A 24,593-nucleotide genomic window follows, 5' to 3' on the forward strand; every position below is an offset into this window, starting at 1 on the left:
TACATTCCCATGACTATTCTGTAACTACCAATTAGTACTATTAGTACTTCTTATCCCTTCACTTTTTTTTTTCTTTATCCTCACCCGAGGACATTTTCCCATTTTTTGTTCAGATAGAGTGGGAGGGAGAGAGAAGAACAGAGTTAGAGAAACATGGACGTGAAAGGGACACATCGAGTGGTTGCCACCCGCACGACCCATCCAGGGCCAGGGGCAAACTGCAACCGAGGTACATGCCCTTAGCGAGAACCGAACCTAGGTCTCTCTGGACTGCAGACCAACGCTCTAACTGCTGAGCCAAACCGGCCAGGGCTCCCTTCACTTTTTTCACCCATCCCCAATAGCCGACCCCCCCCCCCCCCACAAGTATCCATCAGTCAGTTTGTTCTCTGTATCTATAGGTCTGTTTTGTTTATTAGTTTATTTTGTTCTTTAGATTCCACATATAAGTAATATCACATAGTATTTGTCTTTCTCTGTCTGACTTATTTCATTCAACATAATATCCTGTTGTTGCAAATGATAAGATTTTATTCTTTTTTTATGTACCACAGCTTTTTTTGTCCACTAGTTCATTGATGGGCACTTGGGCTGCTTCCACACCTTGGCTATTGCAAATAACGCTGCAATAAACATGGGGGTGCATATATCTGTTTGAATTAGTGTTCTGGGTTTCTTCAGATATATACCAAGAAGTGGCATCACTGGGTCATAAGGCAGTTCCATTTCTACTTTTTTGAGGAATCTCACACTGCGGAAAACAGTTCATTAATGCAGGCAGTGCACATCACAGGGGAAGAAAACCTCAGTGAAAAGTAACTCAAGGTGATGGCTTGGAATCCCAGCTTATATAGCATCTTTAGCAAAGAACAATACATTTGTAGAGAAATAACAGGAAACAGAAAACAGTTTTTGGTGGCGAACTGTGGGAAGGTAAACGGGAGGGAACTAGTGAAGAAAAGTTTGTTTGCAGATTTCTCTGGTGCCATCTGAGCTAAGAGTCCACTTCCAGTGAAAGGAGAATTTATATCCTGCTCTTAGGCAGAAGGGGGAGGGCAGAGAGAGATTTTCCCACATTTGCTGCTACTTCATTGCCTTCAGCTCAAAATAATTTTTATATCCAAGAGGGATACTTTAGAGTGAAATATTCTTCACATGGGAAGAAAGGATTTTGAAGATGTGATTAAGTTAAGGATTTTGGAATGGGAAGATGACTCTGGATTATTTGCGTTGGCCAATGTGATAACAAGGGTCCTTGTAAGAGGGAGGCAGGAGGACCAGAGTCAGAAGAAGGACATGTGACAGCAGAAGAATGGGGTCAGCATCAGAGAGAGATAGGTTTGCTGATGCTATGCTGCTGACCTGGAGGGTGAAGGACGGAGCCAGGAGCCAAGGAATGCAAGAAGTCTCTAGAAGTTGGAAAAGGTAGAGAAACAGATTCTTCCCTAGAGCCTCTAGAGTAGAGGGAGCATGGTCCTGCCGATACCCTGCTTTTACACCAGGGAGATCCGTTTCAGACTTCTGACCTTCAGAACTGTAAGTTATGAAGTTTATGTTGTACTTTTGTGGTAATTTGTTAGAGCAGCAACAGGACACTAAAGGAGGGGGTATCTGGTGTTGTAAAAAGAACACTGTCCACCAGTACCCCAGATATTTCGGTTCTTCTTCTGCCTTCTACTACTTACTGACTATGGGTATTCAGGCAAGACATGACATGTCTCAAGCTCAGCGCCTCTTATATGAAATGGAACCAATACAACCGATGCATTCAAGGTCAGGACTGGGCTGATGGCCTCATTCACTTCTCAGAGGCAGTCCCTGCTGTGGCCTTGATCTCAACTCAGCTCAGCAGGCTCAGCACTTCCAGAGTGGAACTATTGTCCCAACCCCTGAAGCAGAGCCTGAGCTCTCTCACGTGGTCTTGGGACATTTTATCACTAGCTGAGATTATCTGGTCTCTTTTTCAAGTTGTCATAGGTACTGTCCAAAATCAGGAATCATTATTTCTTAGATTGGAATTTTAAAAAATAACAATTAAAATGTACAGTGAGCCCTGGCCAGTGTGGCTCAGGGGTTAGAGCGTCGGCCTGCGGACCAAAGAGTCCCGGGTTTGATTCCCGCCAAGGGCACGTACCTTGCTTGTGGTTTCTTCCCGGCCCCAGTTGGGGTCATGCATTGGCAACCAATTGATGTGTCTCTCTCACATTGATGTTTCTCTCTCTCTCGCTCCCTCTTCTTCCCACTCTGTCTGAAGATAAATGTAAAAATATCTTTGGGTGAGGATTAAAAAAAAAAATACAGTGAGACCTACTTTTCCCAACACCAAGAGTCTGAGAGAGAAAAGAATTATTCTGCTGATGATTCTTCCTCTACTCCAGCCAAAATTGCACAATGTTCAGCTACCACCATAGTGTTTCAGTCTCTGTTTATGTGATTTATCTTTTCATAAGCTAGATTGGAACATGATTTCCTCTCTCTTGTCATCACATCCAGTACTTGATGGTGGATGCAGAGCATTGTGCCCACATTAGCCATCTTTTTGAAAATGGGGAGATGTTCTAGATAGACCTTGATATGATTGCACCTAGGACAAATATAATTGGCAATAATGACATCCACTGATAAGTCCTTGACTTCATGTGTGTTATATTTAATGCCTGGCCCCTCTTTGTCCTTAGTAGTAAGATGAAACAGCAAACTTGAAAGATTTTCATGTAAAAGGCCATGGGAAATTTACAAACATTATTTTTTCAAATGATGTTTTATTTCTACTAGTTGCAATAATGTGTACATTATCTTTCTGAAAAAGGTGCACATATTCTTGGTTGGACTTACTTTGATACTATAATTAACAGCTAAATTTGTTACATTTCTTGTTTTCCTAAGAGAAAAGAAAAAATTCTTTTTATATTAAGGGGATTTGACCAAGGGCCTTCTAAACTAGTACTTTTAAAATATTTATTGCATTTATTGAGGTGACATTGGTTAATAAAGTTATATAGGTTTCATAGAATTGAATGCTGTATAGCAATAAAAATGAATGAACTACATCGAACAAGATGTATTCTCACAGACATTTATATGGAATATATAAAACATATATAAAAATTTCTACAAAATATGTATTATGTTCCAAACTGAGTAAAACTAATATATAGACATAAAAATCAGGATACTGCTTAATTTGGTGAGAAGTATTGGTAACTGGGAGAGATATCAAGGAGAAATTTTGGTTTTCTGGTATTTTCAATTTATTAAAGTTTTCTATATGTATGTTATATTTTAATAAAAAGTAATTAAAATAAAAACTATATGTTTCAAGGCTACAATTCTATATAATACACCATCTGTATATTGCATTGTATGTTCACCATCCAAAGTCAAGCCTCCTCTGTCACTATGTATTTGACCCCCTTTACTCTCTCCTACCTCTTCCTTCCGCCCTTTTCCTCTGGTAATCACCATGCTGTTGTCTGTGTCTACAAGCTTTTGTTTGTTTATTTGTGCTGCTTTCAGTTTTATATTCCACATATGAGTAACATCATATGAATCTTGACTTTTTCCATCTGAATTATTTTACTTAGCATGATATTCCCAAGATCCATCCATGTGTCATAAATGTCAGTATTTCATCCTTTATACCACATCTTTATCCAATCATTTATAGGACACTTTGGTTGTTTTCACATCTTGGCCACCATGAATAGTGCTGCAATGAACATATAGGTACATGTATTTTTATGAATACATGTTTTCAAATTTTTCAGGTAGATACCCAGATGAGGGATTGCTGGGTGATATCGTAATTGTATTCTTAATTTTTTGAGGAACCTCTATACTGTTTTTCATAGCAGCTGTACCAATTTACATTCCCACCAGCATTATATGAAGGTTCCTTTTTCTTCACCACCTTTCCAACAAGACAGTTATTTACTGTCTTGTTGATGATAACCATTCTAACAGGTGTGAGGTGGTATTTCATTGTGGTTTTGATTTGCATTTCATTGAACCAGTACTTCTTATTTGGGGAAGAAAGTGTGACCGCTTGGGACATTTGTTGATGTCTGTAGATATTTTTGATCATCATAACTGGAGGAAAGTGCTGCTAGAATCTAGTATGTGGAGGCCAGAGATGTTGCTAAAATTATTTATTGCTATACATCTTGACCCAGGAAGGCCCACACAGCAAAGAATTATTGGGCCTGAGATGTCAATAGTGTTGTTGAGAAATTCTGCCCTAGACCAGTATTTCTCAAACATTAATGTGCATAGGAATCACCTGGGGATTTGTGCTGCTGTCAACATGAGGATTCTGATTTGATCTCCTGTCCCCAGTGGATAGAACTGTATCTGGCACATCATAGTTGTTTAATGTTTGTTGAAAGCATAGATGGATAGTTAGAGAGGAATGAAGGAGTTAATGATAGAGCAGGAAGCCAAGTACACTCACCATCATTCTAATACACATCTCTGAGTAATCTGAGAGGCACTTATTCCAAAGGAGACTGCATTTCTTCTCAACGAGCCAGAAATTTGCCAAAATCCTTTCCTGGGGAATCACAGATGTCCTCAGGTGGAAAATGACTTCCTTTCTCCAACATCTCACACTGTCCCTTATGACACAGGTGAGGGTTCATTGGTTAGGTATTCTGGGTGGTTGCCAAGGCTGGATGTGTGTTAGATGGATACAGTGCGTGGCAGCCCTAACCCTGAACCCATACCTGAGCCTTCCCCAAGGGAAAAGGATTTCGATCAAATCAAATTTATGTGTATTTTGGTGGCAAGAGGAAAAGAGGAATTAGAGAACCAGAATAGGTTTTCAGAGGAAAATCAGATTAGAATAAACTTCATGAAGTAGCCTGCTGGGGAAAAGACATCCACCAGTGGGCAATATGAAGCTGAAGGGTGGGGAGAACTGGATGCTTGTGTAGTTTGTAAGCGTATGAGCATCAGAACCCAGAGATTTATTAGCCCTACCTGGAAAATCATTTCCCTTATTCCTGGCTCTCTGTACTTCTGTTGATTATCTTCTGTCTACCACCCATCCACACACACAGATCCAAACCCAGCCCAAATTTGAACTTTGATTTCGAAGTGTCTGTCTTTCCTGAGATGGTCCTCATGCTATTAGAAGCTATTTGCTTAGGATCCTAATACAACTCTGCTGCCTTCTGAGAATTTGTTGTGGCAGACAGAAGGGAGAAAAGGAAGGGAAGAGCAGAATGCAGGGAAGTGGGTAAAGAGGCAAGTCAGTCAAGGTCCTGAGAACTGGGCTACAGAAGTTCTTTGTAGACAGGACAAGGATTCATCCAGATGTCATTGTCCATAGAGCTCCTGCCAATAGCACTCCCCTGTTAGAAGGTGTGATGTAAACAGATGTGTCAACACTGTTGATTCAGGTGTGATCACTTTGTTTTGGCTCTACATGGGTGCCTTTGACTGTACCCTGAACCACAGTTACACAGCTTTCTCCTATGAGCAGAGAGTGAGGAGTGGAATACTGTACTGAGTATGGGGGTCATGTCTTTGACGAAGCGGTTCATCAAGACTAATGAATATTCTGCATCTTCCCTGGGACTTCCAAGGAATTCAGATTTGCTATGAGGCTAACAAAGAGTGATATTTGTATGTTATTGGAATGGGTTGCTAAAGAAGTTGGAGGGGTCCTCCTTTATGGACATCTTCAAATAGAAATTAGATTTTTGTATTAAGGAATGGTTTTAAGGATTCCGATGCATATCTCTGTTATATCCCTTCTTTCTCAAAACATTCAGTTGCTTCTTAATAAAGATAAAGTTTAAGCTTCTTTTTTTTTTAATCCTCATCCAAGGACATTTTTGCATTTATTGTCAGATAGAGTGGGAGGGAGAGAGGAGGGAAGAGAGAGAGAAACATCGATGTGAGAGAGACACATCGAGTGGTTGCCACCCACATGACCACAACCAGGACTGGGGTCAAAGTGCAACTGAGGTACATGCCCTTAGTGGGAACCGAACTTGGGACTGTCTGGTCTGTGGGCCGATGCTCTAACAACTGAGCCAAACCAGCCAGGACTAAAGTTTAAGCTTCTTAACCAGGCATTTAAGGTTCTCTATTATCTGGCTGTAAACCACCTTCCTCGGTTTTGTTTTAAAAGAAATTTGAAAAAAATTAGAAAGCAGCAAATTGAGAACTTCCTAAATTTGTTAAATAATATCTACACAAAACCTATAGCTAACATTGACCTTAATGGAAAGAAGCTATATGCTTTCCCCTTGAGACTGGGCACACGGCAAGTATCTCCTTTAACCACTCCTAGTCAACATTATACTAGAAGTCCTAACTAATGCAGAAAGATAAGAAAAGGAAATATAAAGTATATATATAGAGAAGGAAGAAATAAAACTGTTCTTATTTTGTCTATGCAGAAAATATCAAAGAATCAACAACAACAAAAACCCTACTGGTGTGAATAAGCCATTATAGCAAGATTGCAAGATACAAGGCTAACATATAAAAGTCACCTGCTTTCCTATATGTCAGAAATGAGCAGTTGGAGTTTGAAATTAAAAAAAATATTATATTAGCACCCCCCCCCAAAAAAAAGGAGAAAAAAGAAATACTTAGATACAAGTTTAACAAAATAGTTATAAGATCTATATGAGAAAAACTACAGACATTTGATGAAAAGAAATCAAAGAGGATCTACATGAATGGAGAGATATTCCATGTTTACGAGTTGAAAGAATCACTGTTGTTAGGATGTCAGTTTCTTCCCGACCTGATATATAGACTCAATGTAATCTCAATCAAAATCCCAGCAAGTTGTTTTTTGGGTTTGTGTATGTGTGTGTGTATTTGTTGACAAACTGATTTTAAAGATTATATGGAAAGGCAAAGACTCAGAATAGGCAGCACAATATTGAAAAACAGAATCAGATGGATGCTACTCAACTTCAAGAATTACTATGAAGCTACAGTAATAAGGACAGTTTGGTATTAGTGAAAGAAAAGATGGTTAGATCAGTGAAACAGAATAAAGAGTCTATAAATAGACTCATATAACTATAGTCAAGTGATTTTTTGACAAAGGGGCAAAAGCAATTCTGTATAAAGAAAGGATAATCTTTTCAACAAATGTGCTGAAACAGCTGTATATTCACATGCAAAATAAATAAATCTAGATATAGTCCTTATATTCACAAAAATTAACTTAAAATGGATCACAGACCTAAAAGTAAAATAAAAAAGCTACAAAAACACTCAGAAGATAACATAGAAGAAAATTAAGGTGAGCTTGGGTATAATAATGAGTTTTTATTTTATTTATTTTATAATGATGAATTTTTAGATACATCAACCACAATCCATGAAAGAAAAATATGTAAGTTAAGAGTACATTATAATTAAAAACTGCTTTGTGAAAGATACTTTTAAGAGAATAAAAAGTCACAAACTGGGAAAATGTATTTACAAATTATATGTGACAAAGCATTTGTAAACTATATCTGATTGATATCCAAACTATACAAAGAATTCTTAAAAGTCAATAAGAAAACAAATATAGCCGAAATAAAAAGTGAGCAAAAGATACTTCATCAAAGAAGATAAACAGATGGAAAATTATCATACATCAATCAGGGAACAACATATTGAAACAACACTGAGAAGTCACTGCTCACATATTAGAATGATCAGAATTCAGAACACTGACAACACCAAATGCTTGAGGGGATTTAGAACAACAAGAACACTCTCTCATTCAGTGTTGGCAGGAATGCAAAATGGTACAGACCTTTTGGAAGACAGTTTGGCAGCTTCTTAGAACACTAATCATACTTTTAATATACGATCCAGGATTGTGCTCTTAGGTATTTATTCAAATGACGCGGGAACTTATGTACATGTAAAAGCCTGCATTTGAATATTAATAAAAACTTTATTTATAATTGTCAAATGTTGGAAGCAACCAAGATGTTATTCAATGGGTGAATGGAGTTATAAACCGTATAGTACATGCAATGGAAATTTATCCAGCAATAAAATGCAATGAATTATAAAGTCACAAAAAGACATGTAGGAAATTTAAATGCATATTGCTAAGTGAAAGCATCCAGTCTGAAAAGGATACATACTGTATGATTACAATTATCTGACAGAATGTAAAACTATGGAAATATTAAAAAGATTCAGTTGTTGCCATTGGCTCAGGAAGAGGAAGGGAGGAATGACTAGGTGAAGCACAGGAGATATTTGTGGCATATTCTGTATGATACTGTAATGATGGATACATAACATTATGCATATGTCAAAACTCATGGAACTGTAAAACACAAATTGTAAACCCCAATGTAGATTATGGACTTTAGTTAATAATAATGTATCAAGATTGGTTCATCAATTAAAACAAGAAAAACAAAAAAACCCTCATAGACACAGACAACAGAATGGTGGTTACCAGAGGAAAAGGGGGTGGCAGGTAGTAAAGGGAAAGGGGGGTCAGTATGGTGATGGAAGATGATTTGACTTTGGGTGATGGGCACACAAGGCAATATATAGATCATGTGTTATAGAAATGTACAAATGAAACCTATATAATCTTTTTTTTTTTCAAATATGTTTTTATGGATTTTTTTTTAGAGAGCGAGGAAGGGAGAGAAAGAGATGGAAACATTGATGTGTGAGAGAGACATCAATCGGTGCCTCCTGCACACCCCCTACTGGGGATCAAGCCTGCAATCTGGTCATGTGCCCCATTTGGGAATTGAACCAGGACCTCCCAGTTCATAGGATGATGCTCAATTCACTGAGACACAACAGCTGGGCTATATAATCTTATTAACCAATGTCACCACAGTAAATTAAAAAAAAAAATAAGCAAGGTGTTAATAATTAGGAACCTGTGAGCAGTGGGGAGTGAAAACATGAAACTGTAATTTCTGCAAACCTAAAACTTCTCTAATATAAAGTCTATTAATTTAAAAAATAATGAAAAGCACAAAAATAATATGGCAAACACTTGTGTTTGTACAATACAGAACTGATATTTTGTATTATTTGCTTCAAGTTTTCCTTTCTATTAAATAAAAAATAAATACTACAGTTGAAGTATCCTTTGACATGACTTAGTTCCATTCTTTACCCTCTCCAAAGGAAACCACTCACATCAGTACAAATCCTTGCTTTTATATCTTTATATTTATATAGTAACATAAGCAATAAATAGTGATATTTTTCAGGTGTTTAAAACAATATATAAGTTGTATTAAACTATAAGTGTTTTGTAACTTGCATTTTTCATTCGACCTAGTGGTTTTTTAAAAATTTATTATTATTTTTTATTTTTTTAATTTTATTTTTGTTACAGCTGTTTATTCTTTTTTACCCCATTGACACCCTCCTTCCCATCCCCTCCGCCCCATCCCCAGATGTGTTTTCCATGTCCATTGGTTATGTATGCATGCATATAAGTTTTGTGGTTTATCTCTTCCCACCCCCCACCACCCCCTCTTCTGAGGGTTGTCAGTCTGTACCCTACTTCCATGTTTCTGGGACTACCCTGTTCTTCAGACTGTTATGTTCATTATATTCCACAAATAAGGGAGATTATATCATATTTGTCTTCCTCTGCTTGGCCTGTTTCGCTTAGAATAATGCTTTCCAGGTCCCTCCATGTTGTCTCCAAGGATAAGAGATCATTCTTTCTTACAGCTGCATAGTACTCCATTGTGTATATGTACCACTGCTTTTTTATCCATTTGTCTACTGATGGACACATGGGCTGTTTCCATTTCTTAGCTATTGTAAATAGTGCTGCTATGAGCATGGGGGTACATATATTCTTTCTGATTGGTGTTTCAGGCGTCTTAGGGTATATTCCTAGAAGTGGGATCACTGGGTCAAATGAAAGTTCAATTTTGAATTTTTTGAGGTAACACCATATTTTTTTTTTTTTTTTTATCCTCACCCGAGGATATTTTTCCATTTTTTGTAGAGATAGAGTGGGAGAGAGAGAGAGGAAGGGAGAGAGAGAGAGAGAAACATCGACGTGAAGGGACACATCGAGTGGCTGCCACCCGCTCGACCAACCAGGGCCGGGGACAAACTGCAACCGAAGTACGTGCCCTTAGCGGGAACCGAACCCGGGTCTCTCCGGACCGCAGGCTGACGCTCTAACCGCTGAGCCAAACTGGCCAGGGCGAGGTAACACCATATTGTTTTCCATAGTGGCTCCACCAGTCTGCATTCCCACCAGCAGCGTACTAGAGTCCCCTTTTCTCTACACCCTCACCAACACTTGTTGTTTGATGATTTGTTGATGGCGGCCATTCTGACAGGTGTGAGGTGATACCTCATTGTTGTTTTAATTTGCATCTCTCTGATGATTAGTGATGATGAGCATTTTTTCATATGTCTCTTAGCCATTTGTATGTCCTGTTTGGAGAGGTGTCTATTTAGTTCTTCTGCCCATTTTTTAATTGGGTTCTTTGTCTTCCTTTTGTTGAGTTGTATGAGCACTCTATATATATTGGAACTTAACCCCTTATCTGATGTATCATTGGCAATGATGTCCTCCCATACAGTGGGTTACCTTTCCATTTTGATGCTTGTTTCTTTTGCTGTGCAGAAGCTTTTCAGTTTGATGTAGTCCCATGTGTTCATTTTCTCCTTTGTTTCTGTTGCCTTAGGTAATGTATCAGTGAAAATTCTGCTGCATATGATGTCCGAAATTTTGTTGCCTACAGTTTCTTCTAGGATATTTATGGATTCATGAGTCACATTTAAGTCTTTTATCCATTTTAAGTTTATTCTTGTGTATCGTTTAAGTTGATGATCTAGTTTCACTTTTTTGCATGTAGCTGTCCAATTTTCTCAACACCATTTATTAAAGAGGCTGTCTTTACTCCATTGTATGCTCTTGCCACCTTTGTCAAATATTAATTGAGCATATTGCCTTGTGTCCATTTCTGGGTTCTCTATTCTGTTCCACTGGTCTATATGCCTGTTCTTGTGCCAGTGCCAGGCTGTTTTGATTACTGTTGCTTTGTAGTATAACTTGATATCTAGTATTGTGATCCCACTTACATTGTCCTTCTTTTCAAAATTGCTGTGGCTATTTGGGGTCTTTTTTGGTTCCATATGAACTTTTGAAGTATTTGTTCTAGGTATGTGAAATATGTCATTGGTATTTTCATGGGGATTGCATTAAATCTATAGATTGCTTTGGGTAATATGAACATTTTAATGATGTTAATTATTCCAATTCATGAACAATGTATGTGCTTCCACTTTTTTATATTTTTCTCTATTTCTTTTTTCAATGTCCTGTAGTTTTCTGCAAATAGATCCTTTACTTCTTTGGTTAAGTTTATTCCTAGGTATCTTAATTTTTTTGCCACGATGGTAAATGGGATTATTTTTACAGTTTCTCGTTCTGTAAGTTCATCATTGGTGTATAAGAATGCTGTCGATTTCTTGACGTTAATTTTGTATCCTGCTACTTTGCCAAATTCATTTATTAAGTCTAGTAGATTTTTGATGGAGTCTTTAGGGTTTTTTTTTTTTTTTTTTCTCCTCACCTGAGGACCTTTTTTGTTCAGATAGAGTGGGAGGGAGAGAGAGGAACATCGATGTGAAGGGACACATCGAGTGGCTGCCACCCGCACGACCAACCAGGGCCGGGGACAAACTGCAACCGAGGTACGTGCCCTTAGCGGGAACCGAACCCGGGTCTCTCTGTACCGCAGGCCGACGCTCCAACCGCTGAGCCAAACCGGCCAGGGCTTTAGGGTTTTTTATGTATAATATCATGTCATCTGCAAATAATGACAGTTTCACTTCCTCCATTTCAATTTGGATCTCTTTTATTTTTTTCTTGTTTGATTGCTGTGGCTAAGACTTCCAGTACAATGTTAAATAAGAGTAGAGAAAGTGGACATCCCTGTCTTGTTCCTGTTCTTAAGGGAAATGTTTTTAGTTTCTGCCCATTGAGTATGATGTTGGCTGTAGGTATTTCATATATGGCCTTTGTTATGTTGAGATATGATCCATTTATTCCCAGATTGCTGAGCGTTTTTATCAGAAATGGATGCTGGATTTTGTTGAATGCTTTTTCAGCATCTATTGATATGATCATGTGGTTTTTATTCTTCATTTTGTTTATATGGTGTATCACATTTATTGACTTGTGAATATTGTACCAGCTTTGCATCCCTGGAATGAATCCCACTTGGTCACGGTGAATAATTTTTTTGATGTATTGCTGGATTTGATTTGCTAGTATTTTGTTCAGGATTTTGGCATCTATGTTCATCAGGGATATTGGCCTATAGTTTCTTTCTTTGTAGTGTCTTTTTCTGGTTTTGGAATTAGAATTATGCTGGCCTCATAAAACGAGTTTGGAAGTCTTCCTTCTTCTTTAATTTTTTGAAATAGTTTGAGGAGAATGGATGTTAGTTCTTTTTTGAATGTTTGGTAAAGCTCCCCCATGGAGCCATTGGGGCCTGGGCTTTCGTTTGCTTGGAGAGTCTTGATTACATCTTCAATGTCCTTAGTTGTTATTGGTCTGTTCAAGTTTTCTACATCTTCCTGGTCGAGTTTTGGGAGACTGTGTTTTAGAAATTGGTCCATTTTGCTTAGATTGTCGAATTTGTTGCCATATAATTGTTGAAAGTAGCTGTTAATGATCTTTTGTATTTCTGTGGTGTCGGTTGTTACTCCTCCACTTTCATTTCTGATTTTGTATATTTAGATTCTCTCTCTTTCTTGGTGAGTCTAGCTAAGGGTCCATCAATCTTGTTTATCTTTTCAAAAAACCAGCTCTTTGTTTCATTGATCCTTTGAATTGTTTTTTTGGTCTCTATATCATTTATTTCTGCTCTGATCTTTACTAGTTCCTTCGTTCTACTTGCTCTGGGGTTTTACTTTTGTTTACTTTCTAATTCTTTAAGTTGTGAGGTTAGACAATCAATTAGAAATTTTTCTTGTTTCTTGAGGTAGGCCTGTAGTGCTATGAACTTCCCTCTCAGAACTGTTTTTGCTGCATCCCATAGATTTTGTGTTGTTGTGTGTTCATTTTCATTGGTTTCCAGGAAGTTTTTAATTTCTTCTTTGATCTGCTTGGTAGCCCATTCATTGTTTAATAACATACTATTTAGACTCCTTGTGTTCAAATGTCTTTGCATGTTTTTGTTGCAATTGATTTCTAGTTTCATATTATTGTGATCTGAGAAGATGCTTGATATGATTTCAATCTTCTTGAACTTGTAGAGACTCAGTTTGTGTCCTATCATGTGGTCTATCTTTGAGAATGTCCCATGTTCACTTGAGAAGAATGTGAATTCTGTAGTTTTGGGGTGTAATTCTCTGTAGATATCTATTAAATCCATTTGGTCTAGTGCTTTATTTAGAGTCTGTGATTCCTTGCTAATTTTTTGTCTAAAGGATCTATCCAGTGGTGTCAATGAGGTGTTGACGTCCCCTGCTATGATTGTATTGCTGTCGATTTCTGCTTTGATATCCTCCAGAAGATTTTTAATATATTTTGGTTCTCCTATATTGGGTGCATATATGTTTATCAAGGTTATATCTTCCTGTTGAATAGATTCTTTCAATATTATGTAGTGGTCTTTTTTGTCTCTAGTTATGGTCTTCATTTTGAAATCTATTTTTATCAGATATGAGTATTGCTACCCCAGCTTTTTTTGCTTTTCGTTTGCTTAAAAGATTTTTTTTTTTGTCCCTTCACTTTCAACATATGTGAGTCTTTTATTGGGGGGTTGGTCTCTTGTAAACTACATATAGATGAGTCATGCTTTCTTATCCAATCCGTTACTCTGTGTCTTTTTATCGGAGCATTCAGGCCATTTACATTTAAGGTGATTATTGATATGTACTTATTTATTGCCATTTTTGTTTAGTGTGCTTATATTTTTCTTCCTATTTCTTCTACTAATTACAGCAGTCCTTGAACATTTCTTGCAGTGATGTTTTGGTGCTAATGTATTCCCTTAGCCTTATTTTGTCTGGGAAGCTCTTTATTTGACCTTTTATTTTGAATGACAACCTTGCTGGGTAGAGTAGTCTTGGATTCAGATCCTTGTTTTTCATGACCTTGATTACTTCATGCCATTCCCTTCTGGCCTGTAGTGTTTCTTGTGAGAAGTCAGCTGAGAGTTTTATGGGGTTTCCTCTGTAGGTAACTTGTTGCTTTTCTCTTGTTGCTTTTAGGATTCTCTCTTTGTCTTTAATTTTTGGCATTTTGATTATTATGTGTCTTGGTGTGGGCCTGTTTGGGTTCTTCTTACTTGGGGCTCTCTGTGCTTCTTGAACTTGAATGCCTTCTTCCTTCACCAAATTAGGAAAGTTTTCTGTCACTGTTTCTTTGAATATATTCTCTAATGATTTTCTTCTTCTTTGGGGACTCCTATGAGGTGAATATTATTACATTTCCAGTTGTCCCACAGTTCTCTTAAGCTGTCTTCCTGTTTTTTTTTAATCGTTTTTTTTCTTTTCATTTTCTGATTGGTTGATTTTTTTCTATCTTGTCTTCTTTTTTTTTTTTATCCTCACCCGAGGACATTTTTCCATTTTTTGTTCAGACAGAGCGGGAGGGAGAGAGAGGGAGAGAGACAGAGAAAAACATCGATGTGAAGGGACACATCGAGTGGCTGCCACCCGCACGACCAACCAGGGCCGGGGACAAACTGCAACCGAGGTACGTGCCCTTAGCGGGAACCGAACCCGGGTCTCTCTGTACCGCAGGTCGACGCTCCAACCGCTGAGCCAAACCGGCCAGGGCTATCTTGTCTTCTAATTCACTGATCTGGTCCTCAGCTTCCTCTACTTTGCTTTTTAGACCTTCAAATGTGTTCTTTATTTATATGTCATTCTTGATCTCTTCTTGGTGGTTTTTAATTTCCAATTGGTTTAATTTGAGCATCTCTATGTCCTTACTTATGCTGTTGAGCTTCTTCAGGATCATGACTCTGAATCTAGCTCTGTTAACTTGCCTAACTGTTCCACATCGATTTAATCTTCAGTGGAGATCTCTTGTTCTTTCATTTGGCTTTTGTTTTTGTGTTTCTCCATTTTGGCTATCACAGTAGGCTTTTGAGCCTGCCAAGTTTTCCCGGTGGGTATTGGTGTTCTGCTGTTTGTGGCTCCCTCTCCTGGGTTTAGATGAGCAAGGGAGGACCCACGTTAAACACCACTGTCAAGTCTTATTTTCCTGGTTAGAGTTGCTAGCCCAGGAATGGTACTGTTATCCTCTAGCTTTTTGCCTGCAGGCTAGCAGCTGAGGTTACTTGAAGAGTTTTGGGTTGTCAGTTGATTGAAAAATTCCCTTAGGTGCTCAGCAGTAAGGGGATTTCCCGAGGGTGGGGCAGATGCTGGTTGTTAGTGAGCCTCAATTTGCATTTCAGTGGCCCACAGTTTGAGGTTGAATCTCCGAGGAAAGGGCTGCTGCCTCTCCCCAGAGCCCTGGTAAGAAGCATGATGGCCACTGTCCTGCATGGCTGCAAATCAGCAAAAGTTTTGATCGCCTTTCAAATCCCGAGTGTCCCCACACAGTTCTAGTCCAGTCTGCTCTCCCTCTGCCAGAGTCCAATGTGAGTGGCTGTGGCTATTTTAGCCTCTGTCCCGGCTCTGGAGCCGCTTGGGACTTTACCCCGAGGACTCTGCTCACAGCTAAGGCTGCTGCTATCTGTGGGCTCCCAGCCTCCGTCTCACACCTTCACTATCCTACCAGGATTGAGTCAGTGTCCCTGGTTATAGGGTCCTCGCAAGCTGCTTTTCTGTTGCTTTTTCCCATCGATTTGTCTGTGTTTTAGTTGTAATTCCAGTTTGGTCCTGGGAGACAGTCTGTGAAGCTTCCATTCATTCCGCCACCATTTTGGAATCTTAATTTTTTTTTTATCTTCACCCAAGGACATTTTTCCATTTTTTGTTCAGATAGAGAGGGAGGGAGAGAGAGGAAGAGAGAGAGAAAAACATCAACGTGAAAGGGACACATCGAATGGCTGCCACCTGCACGACCTACCAGGGCTGGGGACAAACTGCAACTGAGGTACGTGCCTTTAGAGAGAATGGAACCCAGGTCTCTCTGGACCGCAGGCAGATGCTCTAACCACTGAGCAAAACTGGCCAGGGCTCATTCAGCCTAGTGGTTTTTTTTTTTGTTTTTTTTTTTTAGTCCTTACCCGAGGACATTTTTTGATATTTTGTTCAGATAGAGTGGGAGGGAGAGAGAGAGAGAGAAACATCGATGTGAAAGGGACACATCGAGTGGCTGCCACCCACACGACCCAACCAGGGCTGGGGACAAACTGCAGCCGAGGTACGTGCCCTTAGCGGGAACTGAACCCGGGTCTCTCCGGACCACAGGCCAACGCTCTAACCACTGAGCCAAACTGGCCAGGGCCAGCCTAGTGTTTTAAAAATCTATCCATGTTGCTCAATATGGATATAGTACTTTTACTGGAAAATATTTAAACCATAATATCATATTCTATTGTATATATGTCAGTTATTTTTTTACTTCTTTATTGATGGACGTTCTAATTTTTTTTTTTAATCCTCACTCGAGAACAGTTTTGAATTTATCTTCAGATAGAGGGGGAAGGAGAGAAGGGTGAAGAGAAAGAGAGAAACATCAATGTGAGAGAGACACATAGAGTTGCTACCAACCACAGGACCCCAATCAGGGCCCGGGACAAACTGCAACTGAGGTATGTGCCCTTACTGGGAACTGAACCAGGGACTCTGATCTGTGGGCTGACACTTTAACCACTGAGCAAAACTGACCAGGGTGGATGTTCCAATTTTTAATGTCACTACAATCAGAGCAGCAATGAACTTTTTTTTGCAGCTGACTTAAAGATTTTTTTTTTTATTTTTAAAATTTATTTATTTATTTTTATTTTTATTGTTGAAAGTATTTTTATCCTCACTGACCACCCCCTCCTCCCTGCTCCCATGCCCCTCCTGCCTTCCCCACACTATTGTCTGAGACCATCAGTTGTGCATATATGCATATAAATTCTTTGGTTTATCTCCCCTCACTCCATCCCTCTGAGGTTTGTCAGTCTCTTCCCTACTTCCATGTCTCTGGATCTATTGTGATCATCAGCTTATTTTGCTAATTATAGTCCGTAAATAAGTGAGATCAAGTGGTACTTGTCTTTCTCTGACTGGCTTATTTTGCTTAGCATAATACTCTCCAGGTCCCTCCAGGTCATCTCAAAGGGTAAGAGATCTTTCTTTCTTACAGCTGCATAGCATTCCATTGTGTATATGTACCACAGCTTTTTTATCTACGCATTTACTGATGGACACTTGGGCTGTTTCCAGGTCTCAGCCATTGTAAATAGCACTGCTATGAACATAGAGGTACATATATTCTTTCCGATTGGTCTTTCAGGCTTCTTAGGATATATTCTGAGAAGTAGAATCACAGTGTCAAATAGTAGTTCAATTTTTAATTTTTTGGCTGCACCAGTCTGCATTCCCACCAGCAGTGTACCCAAGTACTCTTTTCTCCACATCCTTGCCAGCACTTGTTGTTTGAGTATTTGTTGATGGCAGCCATTCTGGCAGGTGTGAGGTGATACCCCATAGTTTTTTTTTAATTTGCATCTTTCTGATGATTAGTGATGTTGAGCATTTTTTTTTATTTTTGCCATTTGTATGTCCTGTTTGGAAAAGTGTCTATTCAGGCCCCCTGCCATTTAATGGGGTTATCTGTCTTCCTTTTGTTGAGCTGTATGAGTGCTTTATATATTTTAGAAATTAACCCCTTATCTGATGTATCACTGATGTTCTCCCAAAGAGTGGGCTCCCTTTTCATTTTGATGTTGGTTTATTTTGCCATGCAGAAGCTTATTAGTTTGATGTAGTGAACTTTTTTTTTTTTTTTAACATAGCCAAGAGAATGTATCTATGAGTTTTTCTAGGGTATATACTACAAATGAAATTTCTAGGTTGTGGCTTATGTACACTTCAACTATTTTAGATACTGCCAAATTGCTTGGTAAAGTAGTACTGTCAGTTTACACTTGACATGCACTAGTAGTAAGTGTATGAGTGTTTCCATTTCCTCACACTCTCATCAACTCTTGATAGAACAATCTTTTACATTTTGATAATCTAATAGATAAAAAATACCTGTGCTCTAAATTTAGGGGTTTTTAAATTTGTAGTGAAATTGAGCATCTTTTCATAAGATTGTTGGACACTAGGTTTTGCCTTGTGTAACATTATCTGTTCTTATTTTTTGCCTATAGTGGGGCAGGAAGCAGTTTTTATGTTTATAACTGATTCTTAGTTAAAAATTACATCATGGATACTCAGTCTTCTTCAGTTACATTTACTGCAAATATTTTCTCTGTCATGTGTCTTTTAACTTTTGACATATAAAAGCTTTAAGATTTTTGTTGTTATATAAAAAATATATTTTTTGCTTTTCTGCATGACAGAATTTCATTTCCATATCACATAAAATAGTTATGAAGATAGGCTATTCAGGGATGAAATGGTAGATACACAGAGTTGTCAAAAATAAGCCCTTTTATAGTCACTGTTCCTTCCCTTGAATATGGGCCTTATCCTCAGTATCTAAAAACAGTTGCCAAAGCTTTAGCCATTACGCTTGTGTTCCAGGCTGTCTGTTCTCCCTTTTAAATCTGCTTTATTGAAGTATAATTTAGATGCAATAAAGTTCCCCTTTAAATTTTAAGTGTGTAATTTAATGATTTTTTACAATGTCTGAACTTGTGCAATTATTTTTACATTCAGTACAGCATATAGAATATTTCTCTTGCCTTGAAAAGCTCCCTCATGCTCCTTGCAGTCAATCTAGTTCTCCTTACTTTCAAATAGCCCTTCCCCTTCCTTCCAGGCAACCACTGAACTGGTTTCTATCACTATAGTTTTGTGTTTTCTAGAATTTCATATAAATGAAACTATGTGGTACATATTCTTTTATGTGTGGTTTCTTTCACTTAGCATAATGCTTTTGAGATTTATCCAGGTTTTTGTATCTGCAGTCTGTTCCATTTTAATTAGAGATATATCAGTTTGTTCATTCACTAGTTGATGGGCATTTGGGTTGTTTCCAGGTTTTGGTTATTATAAGTAAAAGTACTATAAACATGCATGTAAGTGCATATTTAATTTTTAAAAAATGACAGATTGCTTTCCATTTTGTGTTCCCACTTGCAGTATACAAAAGATCCAGTTGGTCCCTATCTTTGCTAATAGTTGGTGTTGTCAGTCTTTTAAATTTTGCCATTCTAGTGAAATGTGTATTGGTATTTGTTATTTAATTAGCATTTCCCAAATGACTAATTATGTTGAACATCTTTTCCCGTGCTTCCTTGCCATTCATATATGAAAGTTTTAATTTTCGATGCGCTCACATTTATCAGTCCTTTTCTTTTTATTATTGTTATTGTTATTATTATTATTATTTTGTATCTTGTTTAAGAAATCTTTTCTATCCCAAAGTCATAGGAACCTTTCAAATATATATATATTTTATCCTCACCAGAGGACATTTTCCCATACTTTTTGTTTAGATAGAGTGGGAGGGAGAAAGAGGAAGAGAGAGAGAGAAACATCGATGTGAAAGGGACACATTGAGTGGCTGCCTCCCACATGACCCCAACCAGGGCCAGGAATTAATCGTAACCATGGTATGTGCTCTTGACCGAAATCGAACCCGCGACTCATTGGTCCGTAGGCTGACGCTCCAATCCCTGAGTCAAACCGGCCAGGGTTCAAATATTCTTCTAAAATGTTTTAAACTTTGATCTCTCACAATTAGGTTTTTAATTCACCTAAAATTTTTGTGAATATAGTGTGAGGTAGAGATCTAATTTAATTTTTATCTATAACAACTTAATTGTAAAATACTCTCCCCCAGTCCCTGCCACTAATTGGTTATTTGTATTGTCATTTCTGCCATTTACCAACTTCTCATATGTGCTGTATTTTCTTCTATCTCCTACTCCTATGGTAGGAGTGACTTCAACATCTCCTATATGTTTCAGCCACATGACTTTATTCATGCTGTTCCTTATGTCTGGAGTGTACTTCCCTTTTACATCCACGTTTCAAAATCCTACTCATTCTTCATGTTCCAGCTCCAATGGTACTTATACTCTTCCAGCATCCTGTCATACCTCTCTTCTGCCCCTGAATTAAAAGAAGGGGCTCAGCACACTTCTAGTATTTTATTCCCTTACCATAAATCTTAGTTCATCTTTTTGGTATCACAGTCATATGTGTCTGTCTTCTTCATTGTGATGCACTATTAATGCTTACATATTGCAGGAGTAGACATAATAATGTCCCACTCCACCCCATGTTCTCATTTCTAGAACTTGTGGTGAATTAAAGTTGGAGAATGTTTTCTAGCTGACCTACAGCAGCAATAGAAAATGGACATACCTAGTCACCATGGAGTCCCCAATAAATTGAAGCAGATTCTTAGATATGCTTGAAGTACTCAATTATTGTTTATTGACTTGAACTTATGAAGCAGCATGAAGCCTGGAACTATAGAATGACTTCTTTAGATTCTTACCACATCACTGATACTCATCTCTAGCATCTACACTTTTGTTAAATGAAGTCCATGCAGATGACTCAGCCCAGCTTTTCCTTTTGTTGACAGCCTTGTGCGCTCTAACTTTGGCTACAGTAGTGGTAAATAAATACTCAGGCTACATGCAAAGCTTCACCTCCTTTACAACTCACAGGTAGAAAGTCTCAGAAGAAGAAGCCCTTTCCCTACAGTATTTAACCTACTTAAAAATGATTGATGAAAACTGTTTGATGGGCTATTCACAGACCTTTTCTAGCATTTGCCTTCATCTAGGGGAACATTATGAAATTTGGAATCAGATATATAAGAAATTTGGAATCTTAGCTCTGGTGTATATTAACTCTTGGCATCTCAGAGTTAGGTTAGAAAATCTCTTGGCATCTCAGTTTCCATATACCCATGGTGGAAATAATAGTTCCTTGAGTTGTCTCAAAGATAAGACAACTGAAAATCTATTAATACATACTAGATGTTCAGTAAATGCTAGCTTCCTTCGAAGATCAGGTGCAGCACTACTAACAGAAATAATCCAGGCTTCTGTTTATGTTGAAGAGTTGGTCACAGGCAGGTGATGGAACATAACATTTGTTCTTGCTTTCTATTTGTTGTGTGTTTTTTTTCTTAAGACATCAATCTTAAGATTGCCTCACCAGCCATCATATTTTCAAGTTTACGGTTCTGTCTGTCATTCTGGATATCTGGTTAACACTTGTCTCTGTGACATGGATAGTTTTAGTTAATTAAAGATTGAGAGCAGTATAGGAATAAGGGGCAGGGGCATAGAAGAGATCAAAATAAAATAAAACAATATCTTAATAATATATGATAAAATAAAATACCTAGAGTGGCAGCCATCTAGAATGAGTATTCTCCTGTGACAGAGTCAGATGATCATTCTGGCCTCAGGAGCAGCTATTGAACCACCATCTCTACCCAGTATGATTAAACACATCAGGTTCCAGCATTGATGACACTTACAGTGGACAAATGGCCTCTGGGGTATGGTCGTGGGGAGGTCACATTTAAATTTTTCTGTGATAGTGTCACTTTGCTTGTTTTCCTATACTCTAAGCCTTTGGTTCTCAAAACTCAAGAACATATAAGAATTGACTGGTGAGTGCTTATTGAAATTCAGACTCCCAGTCCTCTCCCTGCTGATGGACTCAGTAGATCTGAAGTGGGGCTCAGGAATTTGTATTTAACTAACCACTGCAGCTGTTTCTGATACTGGTCACCACCCAAGTTAGTGTTTCAGGGAGTCCATGCAGGAGTCGATCATTTATTGGCAATGTATTGAGTGCTGACTAGATGCAAAGCATCATAGTGGACATGGCCCTTGCTCACCAAGGGTTTAACACGGAGAGGAAAAACAAGACGTGTATACAGACAGATAACAGTTGCCAGCTCTCCAGGTTAGAGTCTGACTGTTCCTTTCTCCTTGTTCCTATTTTGCTTCTTGCAAGCCCCCCATTGGCTAGAATTTCTTATGTACTTGTCCCTCTACCAGATTGTGTATTCTTGAGAGTGAGTGAACTTCATTATTGACCTATCACAATTTTTTCCCACCATCTTTTGCTATTCCTGTCACTTCGGTTTTGGTCATGACTCCAGCACTAGTACCTGTGGCAATCTCTTGCTTAAGGTACTGTGTGTTAGGAAATGGATTGTCTTTATGACTTGTCCGACAGGCTCTATATGTTACGGCTGCCATAACCATTCCTTTTGTCTTATGTTCATCTTGATGACTTGGAAGAGAGATAGCGAAGATCATACATGCCCTACTGGCTTTGCTTCTGGTACATTCCTGAAGTTGCTGGTCATGTGGGTGGAGTGACAAGGTGAGTCTCATTGGGAAATATACTATGGCACAAGTTTAGACAGAGAGATATAATGTGCAAAAGGGCGTGGTCCCTAGATTCATATTTATGCAGGAATTGTGACATTCTGAAGGTTTATCTGCTGACTTCACACTGGGAAATATGAGCCCATTGGTTTAGTCTTCAAGGAAGAAGAGTTTTAAATTGAGACCGATCAGTATCTGCTCTTCCATATAAATTCTTGGAAGAGAATTGAGTTGAACTTGACATTGAGAAAAGTGTGAAGGTAAGGATAGTTTAACTAAGAAATCTTTCAAAACAATTGAAATTTGGGAGACAAAGTGCTAGTACGAAATGCTGGAGAATAAAAAATTTACATATACTTGTATACACTTTGCTTTGGGTGTTAAGGCAAATAGTGAAGAGAAGATTAAGAAATAGTTCAGATTGGTTTAGCGTATTGGAATTTACAACTGTGTCCTGAAATACGAGTCATTAATTAAAATTTAGGAATACTTTATTTTATCAGGGGCTCAAGGAGAAATTTTGGTTTAAGTCTTCCTCCATGCTATTCATTTTTTTCTTGAAGTTAGCCATTTGGTTGAGATTCCACCAAGAAAACTGTGGAATATTTTTCTCTGAGCTATTTCTCTGAGGAATATTTCTCTGAGCAATGCAAGGCCTGGCCTGTAATTTATGTGACTGTGACACTGAGAATTAACACCGAACACCTGATTTAGATCTTAGGACATATCTGATATTATCTCTAAGTGCTAGAGTTTTAAAATATTTCCCTTTTGGGTGTGTGTGTCTGTGTGTGTGTGCGTGCGCACACATACTGGAGGGGGTTTTTGATGGGGGAGGAGTGTGAATTTTTTAGGATGAACTGCAATTAGAAGCCAGTGATTGAATCTTGTGCCCTTGTAGGCCTGGTTGAACCACTTTCCCTTTGCGAGGTTATAAGTGGTGAGATCAGGCAGGGAGAATGTTGAAAAAGGACCTTTTTGTTTCCTTGCCTGGAGATTTTCCCTGGGGTTTCTGCTGGCTGTCTGGCAGGTATGTTTTGCTTTGTGAGTGAGAAAAGCCCTGTGTTCTCTTTCCAACTGAAATGTGCTTGTTCTTTGGATTAAGATCTAATCAAAATCTGGAGTACTTGGTTTTTATAAGTAATAAGTTGTACTTGTGGGGAATAGTAAAGCAGAGGACAAAAACATAGATCTATAGATAATGGTGTCATCTGGGAGAGGACACCAAAGTAATATTTGAGGAGTTAGGCATTTTTTTTCCTTTCCACGTTGATAATGAAGTAAAATGAATGTCATTTGTGGTGCCAAGAGCGAGTGAGTTTGTTGGGTCAGGCAAATGGAGCAACTCTGCTTTGACTTCATTTTGTGTGGGTCATTTAACAGAAATCATTGGAACCACCAGACTGTTTTAGATTAAAAAGCTAAAGATACATAAGTTTTATAACTGAAGGAGAAACAAGGACTCATTTTCCCCCTCACTCAGATTACTTCCTATCCCTCTTTAAAAACCTTCAACTACTTCCTTCCCTTCGCCTCTGTCCCTATCACATCCCAGTGGCTGTGCCGAGGGATACTGGTTCGCTCAGCCCCTCAGGTAGCAGGAAGCTGTTAGCTGTGTGTGGAGGTAGGTTAGGAAGATTTGGCCTACAGCTGCACATTTAGCAAGGGTCTCAAATTTAATTTTTCATGTTATCATCAACATCAGCGATATATTTTATGTGTGTGTTGAAAGTATTTATTAGGTGAATCTAAACATTTAAAGAACCACAGTTTTTGTAACTCTGTTTTGGCAGTTTCTTTTTTAATATACCAGGAACTTCAAAAAATGGAGGCCCCTACCCTCTGAGAGGTCCCAGTTGCTTGCTACATAGGCTCTTACAATACAGCGATAAACATAGAGGATAACGAAGAGGACAGACCTCAATAACTGATCACACACACAATTCCTTAAAGGGCGAACTGGGTACCTTGAAAAGGTATAAGAAGGCCTCTCTCCTGTCTGGGCCATCAGGAAGGATTCTCCAAGCAGATACACTTGAAGGGCTGGGGAAGTCAGCCAAATTTGGGGTAGAGAAGGGTAAGGCAGTAGAGGCAATAGGTCTCAATAACTAATTAGTTTTCAGGGATATAGTGGACTCTAGGATGATCTGAATTTGAGCAAGTGGG

General features: G+C 38.4%; 1 protein-coding gene across 3 annotated transcripts in view; it reads left to right on the forward strand.

Annotated features, from left to right (window-relative positions):
- The window catches only part of TMEM45A (transmembrane protein 45A), a 115,515-nt gene that overhangs the window by 64,435 nt on the left and 26,487 nt on the right, over nucleotides 1–24,593 (forward strand). Inside the window, exon 1 of one of the 3 annotated variants that reach the window (XM_036243319.1) lies at nucleotides 22,648–22,687. The exons of the other annotated variants lie outside the window; for them this stretch is intronic. The gene's annotated coding sequence lies outside the window, so the exon portion shown is untranslated. Of the gene's footprint in view, nucleotides 1–22,647; nucleotides 22,688–24,593 lie in introns of those variants that run through there. 3 annotated transcript variants of the gene reach the window in all.

The sequence above is a fragment of the Molossus molossus genome, unplaced genomic scaffold (genome assembly GCF_014108415.1).
Source record: "Molossus molossus isolate mMolMol1 unplaced genomic scaffold, mMolMol1.p scaffold_m16_p_5, whole genome shotgun sequence".
Taxonomy (NCBI): domain Eukaryota; kingdom Metazoa; phylum Chordata; class Mammalia; order Chiroptera; family Molossidae; genus Molossus; species Molossus molossus.